At 36.2% G+C, this 11,614-nt stretch overlaps 1 pseudogene; it reads right to left on the reverse strand.

The window, feature by feature from the left end:
• Window positions 1–592: 592 nt before the first annotated feature.
• LOC122278545 lies at window positions 593–9,363 on the reverse strand (annotated as a pseudogene).
• Window positions 9,364–11,614: the final 2,251 nt, after the last annotated feature.

Consider the following 11,614-nt stretch of genomic DNA (forward strand, 5'->3'; position numbering starts at 1 on the left):
TGAAGTTAATATCTTGTTGTTGCTTTGAATAATATTTGTATCTTGTAATATTTTAATATATAAGTTTTGAACAGCTTTGTATTAAACAAGAAAAAATTTTGGTACTTAGTTATGACTTTCGTTATCCGCTACGTGTTTCTTCATGTACATTTGTTGCTTATACACACACTTGACACTCGTCGATGGGGTGGTGACCCATGATGTCATCACCCGGATGTCTCGATTTCCCCGTGTCCGTGCGTGGGGATTTGGGGGCGTCACATATCATTGGCTAGTATAATTTTTAAATGGGTTAGAAATTATACTTGTTCAATTTGTAATACATTAAAAGTAGAAATGCAATTGAAGCGATGACTCTAATAGTAATCATAACCATAAAATCGTTAAGTAAGAACAAGAAGCATGTTTCATAAATAGATTGAAAGTGTGTTTAAATTCTACAACCTATTCAATACAAAATGAAAGCTTTAGACTGTCAATAGCACATCATCTATCTACCATGAACCATTGAAATAGTGACATTGTTGATAGAACAAACTTTTTGATTGGGGTAAGAGAACACATTTTCAGAGGTAATTTGATTTACAATGAATCATGGCTGCCTTGTGTAAGGTAGATCAACAATCTCACTTTTAACATAGACATAACAATAGAATGGGTTGGTCTATCTTTAGCAAATTATTGTACACACAACAGCCTGACATGTATGCATCTTAAAATTTCCTTTTCAAAGCCAGATCTTGACATTTTGGGGTCTACTAATGCTGCCAAGTTCTCAATGTTCCACATTTTCCATGCCTTTAAAGATGAAAATATGATTGGAGAATATTCATTATCTTGTATAAATCTTTGCTTTGAATGCTCAACTAGTACTGATATCGAGTTAGGAAAGAGGCAATTGAGCATCTAAAAGATGAGGCATTGAGATAAGGGAGACTTACAAGTCCTAACGGGCTCATGGTCCCCTCTTCATGATAAAAATGAGTGTTTTTCCTTCTACTTACCATCTCTAGCAACAATACTCCAAAGCTGAGGACATCTGATTTTTCCAAAAATCACCCCTCCATTGCATATTCAGGAGACATATAGCCACTTCAATATTTGAATACATCCAAACATTACTATTGTAACAGCCTGCTAGAAATTCAATTGTAGAATTTCTATTGACTTTAGGAACCTCGTGAAGACTCTATAAGCTTTCACGAATCCATTAATCATATAGGTTTTTGTCTAACTACATAGTCAGTGTTATTATTTACTATGGTATTAGAAGTGTGTTTTTGATTATTGGAGATATTTAGAAGTGTTTAAATGTATTATGGTTTGTGCCATTAGACTCGGAGGGTTATTTAAGGTCTTATGGCACAATAACACTTTTTCATAATTTCGGGCGAAACATTTGCTCAAAACTGTAGATATTATTGGATAAAAATATTTTAAGTTAATTTCATGGATATTATTGGGTAAAAATATCTTGAGTTGATTTTTGTAGATATTATTAGGTAAGAGAGTCCTACACTCCACTCTTACTTCGGGTAAGAGAGTCCTACACTTAACTCTCACTCCAGCCTCATCTCTTCCATATCTCATCCATAAGTATCTCCAGCCACCCCTCCCCACAAAATTATATTCATTTACACTTTCCATTGAAAGAATACCAAACACTCTCTCTCGGACAGCTTTTAGGAGTTCTTTTGCACGCCCATTTCGAAGCTTTTGTAAGTGTTTTATCATAAAGTCTCCTTCATATAAGTTGTTCTTTTTGAGTCTAGTTTACGTGGATATCTTATTCCATTTGAAGATCATTTGGTCAGTCAAATATTATGTAAACTATAGAAAGGTCATTCTGGGAGATAAACTGGAGAATATGTTATAGTTTGGAGTTTTTAACCAAGCTAATGGATAGATATGGGTCCAAAATTTTTATAGAGTATTGTTAACATGTATATATGACTATTGGTTGAGGATTTTTGCATGATTAAAGGTTTTGATGAAATATTTTCTTAGATTTAGAAACTTAGAAACTGGAAGAGGAAAAACAGTTTCTGTTTTGAGAAAGTTTAACTCTTTGGTGGTCTAAACCTATTCCAATGACTTTGATAATTTTATTGGAGGATTCTAAGCATCTTATATACATTTTATATTATTATTTTGAAGATATTTGATGTTAGTTTCAAAGATATGAAATTTTATGCAAAGAGATATTCAAATAAGCCAAAGTGTGGATGCTCTTGGCTAAATTTATGTTTTGGTTAATTTTTAACCATGTGATCTTGAATTAGAAGCTTATATATGTTTTAAGATATCTTTTTAAACCATGTGATGGTTTGGTTTGAATATCACATATTTATAAGTCATAGATCAAAAGGTTGATCAAAACAAGTTGGAAACAAAAATCAATAGAAATAGCATATGGGAATTTCGGCCCTATGGAGTTTTAATAGTTGTGATCAGTTTTAAATTTTTCTAAATTGATATTTGAATTGAGGATAAAATTTACATGAGGCATGTAAATTTTGGTGACTTTTGAAGTTAGTATGCAAAATCCTTAAGTTATGGGTAAAACAGTCATTTTCCTACATGCAGAGAGTAAACTGAAAATTTTACTCTTTAAGTTAGTATTTTCCATATTTCAATTTATTAGTGACTTGGTGCTAACTTTTAGAATCACTAATTACAGTTCCTCGTAATCGCACTTGAAGTTTTATAAGAAATGCGGAGATCGAGGTAAGTTAGTTTTTAACTTACTAGCAGTCTACTGTGTATGTGTGCTAAGTAAATGAACTACAGTGTATATATGTGTGTTATCATATATGTCATGCCATGCCAAGTTATCACGTAATTGTCTATTATACAGAATTTATTTTGTCATCAATTTTTATCTGTTACATAATATATTCTGTCATGTATTACTGTACCTTACAAGTACGTCATGATAAGTATACCATCTATTACATGTATGTCAAGTCATGTAATATTTTCTGTTACAAGTATGTCATGTTAAATATGTTGTCTATTATATGTTATGCCATATTACGAAATGTTTCTATCTCAAGTTGGTCATGTATTTCAAGTTATGTTCAAGTCACGTTATGTTACGTCAGGATATCAGTCATTTCGTATTCCAATCACGTTTCACCTTGATTACTTATGTATGGAGTTACAACAATTGTGACACGTAGAATACATGGGGCCACAACAACTATGGAGTATGTATTTAAGCAGTTAAAGAATAAGTTTTCGTAGAATACATGGGGCCACAACAACTGTGGAGTATGTATTTACACGTAGAATACATGGGGCCACAACAACTATGGAGTATGTATTTTTCATGTTAAGTCAAGTTTGTGTAGAATACATGGGGCCACAACAATTGTGGAGTATGTATTTACACGTAGAATACATGGGGTCACAACAACTGTGTAATATGTATTTACATGTAGAATACATGGGACCACAATAACTGTGGAGTATGTATTTTTCATGTTAAGTCAAGTTTCAGATCAAGTTCATGTCAAGTCAAGTTCAGTTCATGTTTCAATTTAAGTTATGTCAATTATACTATGTTGTACGCCAAGTTATGCTTTAATTACTTATGAATTTGATTATGCATTTATGCTTTTACTGTCATCCATGCATCATTAGCTTGTGTGGAAGTTTTTTGTTAACTTACTGAGATTTGTAATCAAATCTCACTTTGGTAGTCCCAACTACCATTCCCCCCGAATGGTAGATCTTGTTACAGGACCCGAAGGAGAATCAGGAGCTGATCAACTAGACACAGTTGACTAAGCGACGGTGCGACGTCAATGTTAATATAGTAGTTAACGTAAATTACTACTTGTACAATGGAGTTGCATCTCTAGTACTTTTTGGATCATAACCATTTTGGACTAGTGTTGTGATCTGTTCAATGGGTCTTTATGTATAAAGTATGTTTTAAGCATTTGGGATATTTTCAATTTGGTGCATAGTATTGCTAAAGAAAAAAAATTATCCGCTGCGAATATTGCATAATGTTAGATGCATGTTAGGAACATTGCATCTTATATGTCATGAACGGGGGCAGGTAACTTTGTGTTGCATGTCTCGACGCTTCAAATGTTCGTCCGATCCCAAACGAAATTTGGGGACATCACAACTATCCATTCTATTAGCATTAGTATCTTATTGAATTCAACAAATAAAAGGTACTTAAAATGTTCTGGCAACCCTTTTAGTATTGGCTTGGTCTTCGTTGCCTCCAAAAATCCTTGATATTCCAAATTCTGATATTTTTGGATTTAACTCTTCATCCAACAATATGTTACTTGCTTTTAGATCCCTATGAATAATTTTTAAACTTGAATCCCTATGAAGGTAGAGTAGACCCCGGCCAATTCCTTCAATAATGTTGAAACATTTTTTCGAATCTAGCTGTTCTTGTTTGATTGGATCTGATGAATTTAATTCAAACAGAAGAGAAAAATAAAGTGAAGTTGATTTTCATAATAGTAATGAAGGTAATATTTGTATAGATAGTCATCATAAAGTATGTAATTACAAGAAAAATATACAACAATCGTAGATATCATTATTCATCTTGTGATGTAGATAATTGTAAATTATGATATTTGAAGATACTAAAGTTCTAGGACATTAGAATGAACTAACCAAAAAGAAATGCATCCAAACTTTTGTTTGGCATGTATTCATAGACTAGTAGCTTTTCTTCTCCTTCAACACACTTGCCAAGGAGTCTAACAAGATTTCGGTGTTGGAGTTTAGAAATCACTACAACTTCATTCATAAATTCTTCTAAACCTTGCCCTGAAGTTCTTGCAGGTCGTTTTATGGCAATTTCTTGTCCATCTGACAATTTAACCTATAAACAAGCAACAACTCATTGACTACATATCCAAATTATGAGATAATAATCCTTTACAAGCCCAATATTAATTACCTTGTATACGGGACCAAATCCACCTTGTCCAAGTTTGGTAGATTGGTTGCAGTTGTTTGTTGCACTTGCTAGCTCCTTAAGACTGAATACTGGTAGCTCTTGGAGTTTATCTTGGTTCATGTTGTCTACAATATTTTCTTCACATTGAAAACCTTGGTGCCTTCCCCCTGTATAGAACAATAACTTTTGCTTAGTTTTTTTCCCTTACTAGTTTAGCCAGTCACAATGATAGAATTGAATTTAGAATACTCTAGAAATTTAGATGCAAAAGAGAAGAATTTGAACGAGGGAGAGACAAGCCTTTAGGATTACATCTCTATAGTTCTTAACAAATTGAATACGACGTATACGTCTTTATTTACAAGGTAAATCTCTTGAAAATCAAATCTTTCGATAAGATAAATAATTAATAATTATAAAAATCAGATTTTTTAAATAATTAAATCAAATTCTTGATTTGATATTGCGCTAGACAATGTCTAAAACTTCAAAACTCTCTAATGACAAAACCGTACTGAGATGTTAGACTCTACAAAACAGAAGTGTCCATCTCGGCTCGTCTGCGAGAAAACAACACATTACATCCCCACCCTCCATAGGAGGAGAGGAACTACCCAAACCTTCACCCTCCATGGGAGGAGAGGACTCACAACTCTCATCCCCAAAAGAGGAGAGGGACTTGCCTATTTCAAAAATATATTTATTTGAACTTAAACTAAAACAACCCTAACAGACCACTAAAAAAACTGAAAATGCACTATGCTCTCCATAGGCACCGTATGCCCACTAGCCTTTCACGCAACCACTTTTTGCACCTGAGTTTTCTGACAACAACCCACGATCTTCACGGTTAACCTGTAGAGAACTCCTTCACGAAGCACAACTACCAACAAAATAAATAACCACTATGCAGAGCAGCAAGCTTCTCACTGTTGCCAGCTCCGTCACCGTCAGCCCCAACCCATAACCACCAAAACAAGCCATCCTCCACTTCAGCTAGAAGAGACAAAAACCAAAGATGAAAAACCAGAGACCAAGCACACAACCACTGAAAAACTTATTTCCAGAGATGAAAACCATAAACGAAACCAAGAAAACCACAAAAAACTACGTCACCCTCACTCCGTCCACCACCCATGAGAATCTCCACCCTAAGCTACGCTTGAACTCCACCCTAGAAGATCACCTTATCCCCCCATGCACCTCAGCATGAATCCTGAAAAAAACTATGTTTTCCACGGATAAAACAGAGCACGTTAAACCCCACGGGATTACACCCAAGCCTACAAGCAATCCAAACACTTCTGGCAGCAAAACGCCCAGACTTCGCCCACACCAAAGACCCTCTGTTTTCCACCATGCCCAGCTACGTAGTTTAGTTATGGTGGTCAACTCAAAAATAACCTTCAGACCACACCATTCCACGGCCAAAAAACGAAGTCGAGGCCCTCCTCCTCCACCGTGCAATCATCACTCCACCAACTGCGAGATTTATAATGGAGGATGACTTCGGGCTCCTTGACCAAGAGGTGGAGCTTTCAACCACCATACCACCGCCAAACCGACACTTTATTTGTAAACGGAAAAAAGCTAATTAAAGCAAAAAAATAGAGAGATGGAGGGAGGTGTAGGCTACCTTAGATAGAATCGATGCCTTGTTTTCTAGAGAGATGAAGGAGCTTCTCTCACTAGGATTTTTTATGATCGAGTTCTTTTAATTCTCTTATAAGATGCCACCGTAATAATTGATTGGTCGCAGAAGAGATAATAATTATATCGGTTGTAATAAAGTTGGCGGTTGCACTTAAAAAAAAAAGTGAGATAATGACTAGTAGTCGGCAAATGGTCGATAATAGGTCAAATTAAATCTCAAGTAAAAATGGGTTTGGGGCTTTAAACCATGATCTTCACAGAACTAAATCGAAACAGCTCATAGCTAATAAAGGCTTTTGAGTGGCATTATATTGAGACAAAACTAGTTAGTGTCTACCTATAAATAAATGTGCATTTTACCTTTACGTTTAGCCCTCCACCGGCATAAGAATAAAGTGCACATGGCCATGAAGACTATTCCTATCATCACTGCGACTAAGAAGATTACTTTGACTTCTTCCTTTCTATCTGTAAATCAGAAAAATCAAGCTGCATCTTCTTTTCTTTTATATTTATAAGTTCTGAATAGACATGGATTGTGGAAGGAATGTAACCTACCGAGATCTGAATAGGCCAAACGAACTAAAGATCAACTCCGACTCTTGAAAATTTCCGCAAGTCTATTAAATCTCTGGTCCATAACATACACCCAATGCCTCCTACGTATGCATAAGCTATACAAGAACAGTCTTCCAAGCACTGATATCCGCATCTATCCTCCAAAGCAGATGACCAATTTGCCAAACTTGGCGTTTTCATCATCTTCACTTTCAAAAACCCATCTTTTTTGCCTTCTTTACCACCTGTGCTCCCTCTCATGCACTGCAAGGGTGTCCTCACACATCCACTAGTCCAATCTTCTCTATTCCATTCTTCTATATTATTTGGTTTAAACCCCTCTAAGCAGCTGCAGATCCGTTTATTTTTTGTGTTACAATATCGATATGCCCCACATTGCCGTAAACGTCGCACTCAAGACGACCACGTGACCATCCAATCCTTCCCGTTACTAGAAGAAGTTTCCAATATGTTTCCTTCTGCATTCAAGACGTAATGGAACTGTGATGACTTGTTTAAAAAACCAAAAACAAAATAGAATGATCCCTCTTTCACAGCCTCCACAAGACCAAATCCATTGAGATGTCGAGATTTCATGGCTCGTATTCCAATAAAGATCATACCATTCCACGGACCTCTGCGCCAATAAGGGCTACTACCATTCCAAATAAACCATTCAGGAAGATTAAAAGAGTAAGTAGCAGAAGAAAAGGTTCCAACGGCTGGATCCAACGGAGTCTTCCATTATGTGAGCCGAACGTTCTTGCCCACTGTTGCATTAATAGTATCCAATTTCATCTCTCCCAACCACGAATCAGAAGGATGTTGGAAACTCTCCCATGTGATTAATCCAGTAGTGTTTTCTTGTAAGACAAGGTTCCCGGTATCTAGAAGTCGTGCGCTCATATTGGAAACAGAACCTGTTACATGTGATGACCACACAATCGTCTTTTCTTCATCCAATATGACTAGATTGCCATCTTCGGGTATAGTAAGAATCCCGGAGGTGGTCTTGAGGGGCTTGTTCCTGTTAGCAACCCATATGGCACGAGTCGTGGAATCTCTAGGATACCATATCAACATAGTGATAAGTAGAATTCGTAGGGCTAAAAAATCCCAATACGAACCTACCGCCATTGGAGATTATGGTTTCAGAATCTTTAATGAAGTTAAGTGTTGTGATGGTGTCCGAGGCATGGCCGAACTATAAACAAAAGGAAGATAGGAAGACAAGGAAATATGATAAGTTTATCATGCTTCGAACAAGTCCTATAACTCGTGAAGTTGTTCTTGTTCGTGAAAATGAAGAACTTTGATGCCATTGGAGCATCATTGATACGTTGCTTCATAGCCTCACGCTTCTCCTATATTTCTATATATCGAGAGCTTTCTATTTTCAATCATTGAAATATTCCAATTCAAAGTATGATGGCTTCAAACCGTATGGATCAGACTTTCAAACCGCGTGGGACTACCCTTCGATTGTGAAGCTAGGGACCATGTTTGGAGAGTGATATTTGGGAGTATTTGTGCAATACCCAGGCCCATAACTTGGCCTAGGCTGCGAAAGGTTTAGCCTTTTTGGTGAACGACGCCGTCTAGGTAAGGGATCTCTTTTTCTTTTCATGTTTTTACCTCCCTCCCACGGCGGTTTCTACTCCCTCTTCCCTTCCCAACATTTTCATCCCTTCCCACGCCATTTTAGATCTGCACCCCCCAAGATTTCCCCCAACCGTTTTTTCCCTTCCGTTACCCACGTCCTCATTTGTCTCAATGCTCTTCCTCATTTTATTCCTTTTCCTATTCTTAGATCAACCTTGTTGCTCCTCAAGTTCCCATAGCCAACCACCCAGTCTGTGTACAAAGAACTCGGCATCAAGAGAAAGGAACCAACCACGCAGCCTCTCACCACGGCCAAAACTCCCTAAGCTACCTGCCTCCAGTTCACGAAAATACCTCCCAACCCAAAATGCAGCAATCACGGCTCCTCCATCCATAGCGAAGAACCACCACACAAAGTCCACACTGAGAAACCGCAAACCATCCTCCACCACCCTTAACCTTGTAAGAGACCCCTGTTTTCCAAACTCAAAAACAGAGCAACAAGCACGCATGGACATGATACTCCACTCCACTATTGTTCCCTCTTCAAAACTGAGCACTTTGTTTACTCTATCATGAATCGCGGTTGTCCCACTCCACTCCACCATCGCACGCTAAGAGGCCTCTGTTTTCACTTGCCAAAAGCAGAGCATGTTTTCCCTTGATCACTGCCTCCATGCAAGCCGCCAAGTCATTTGCCGTTCTTGCGCAGTAGCCCAGCTGTGAACCCGCTAGTGGAGCCACCGCAGATCATGAAGCAAGACTCCATGGTCAGACTGCAACCCTCACGTAAGATGGTCTATAACTCATTCTCCTTCTCTCTCTCTCTCTCTCTCTCTCTCTCTCTCTCTCTCTCTCTCTCTCTCTCTCTCTCTCTCTCTCTCTCACAGTGCTCTTCAGCCGAGCCATACACCGTCGATCTTGTCCAGCCGCCGCTTCCATCGTTCCTGGCCATTCTCTCAATCAGTTCGTCATCTCATAGCCCGTTGGTTTTGCATTTTACCTAAAACTCATGCATGACTTTTAAGCTGTTATAATAAATACGTGCTTACCTTTTTACCCTTATTTTTAATTTACGATAGATATCATATTTTGGACTTACTAATTTTATTTGCTGCCCTTAGCAGCCAAAAAATATATTTTTAAATGTGCTGATTTCACATTTATATTATGTGAAATCATGTTTATGGCTAATATTTTTAGAATTTGATTTTGGTACCAAATTGTAAGTGTTTAAACTTTTATTTTTAAACACTTATTATATGGAATAAATCTTGGATAGTTTTAAATTAGATATTATTAGAATTTATGATGATTTTTAATATAAGTATTATTAAATATATTTTATGAACTACTATTGTTTATGAAATTTAGATTTCCTATTACGTTATATGTTAGTAGTATTAAATTATCGTTTAATAATAGCTTATAGGGATATGAGTTTTAAATATGATAAAGTTAATTTTTGAAATGAATTTAAGTTGTTTTGCCATATTTTGATAAAAATTATATTATAATAAGTTAAGATCTTTTTTTTTAACAATAATAGTATTTATTAGATTTCTGATAACTAGATAATTATCAAAACTATTTCTGTAGTATTATTTTTAAGTTGATGGAGAGTTTTAGCAGTCCTTTTAAAAGTTTTGTAACATTTAGTATTCTGAATAGGTGTTGATTGGTTTTCATTCAGCTCGATTATGGAAAGATTCAAAAAAACTAAAAAGTCCAGGTAAGTGGTGTACCTATACTAGATTTGGATAAAAAGAAATGAACTGAGGTTGGTTTATAAAAATATGCATGTTATGTTTTGAAAAGAAAATGTGAAAAGAACCTCAGTTATATGTTTTGCGTTCACTCATAAAATCTATATGTTGGATCTATTATTGATCATTTGAAAATGATATGAATGTATTCTGCACATGATTTGATATGACATGAATATGAAAAACCTTTGGTATAATTATCTGTTTTTATTCTGATTTTGAATATAGTTTTGATGTGATGATACTGGTTCATGTGATATGATTGTTACCAATATGATATGAGTGCACCTACTTTGGAAGCAAAGTGATCTTTTTATGTATTCTTTCCTATGTACACACTAGTTGTAACACCCAGATCTAGCATTCAACTGCTTTCTAAAGTTTTTTTGGGTTTATCGGGTGAAAGGCCCACATGAGAATAACGAGTATCTTTCAAATCGACTATTGGCCCAAATTTTTGTTTGGCAGATGATGACTTTATTTTTATTGGGGTTGCTAAGTATGTTAAAATCTTTAAATATTTTTGCTTTGAGCGAAATATTTTTCATGGGTCAAGGAAACTAGCAGGACAAACCTACTACATTTAATACCCAAGCCCGTGAGACCTTGTTTAGTACTTCACGTTATTCACAATGCTCATCCATTTGTCATGCATGCACGCTTCAATCACGTCTGTTTTACACGGCTTGCCATTGCTCGTCTCTTTTTTCCCTTCCTCTCTAGGGTTTTGTTTTCAATCCTCTCTCTCTCTCTCTCTCTCTCTATATATATATATATATATTCTAGCACGTCAAAACTAGCCCTTATGCTCGGGAAGCCCCGAATCACCACCTTAATTTTCTCCTCTCAGTTTTCACTGTCACTGTCCGAAACCCAGCCTCTCTCCTTGATTCAACACCATCCGAAATTAGCCTCCATTCTCGCATCACCGCTAGTGCCCAACCATCAATTTATCACGAGAATACCGTTGCATACAGAACCTGTGATACCCCCTTTTTACGTGTATTTTCACTGAATGAGTGTTTTTAATTTAATTAATATACTAGTTCTTTTAATTTAAATTATTGTATTTTAAATTGGTTTTATTTTATTT

This window comes from Carya illinoinensis, chromosome 10 (assembly GCF_018687715.1).
Source record: "Carya illinoinensis cultivar Pawnee chromosome 10, C.illinoinensisPawnee_v1, whole genome shotgun sequence".
NCBI classification, from domain to species: Eukaryota; Viridiplantae; Streptophyta; class Magnoliopsida; order Fagales; family Juglandaceae; genus Carya; species Carya illinoinensis.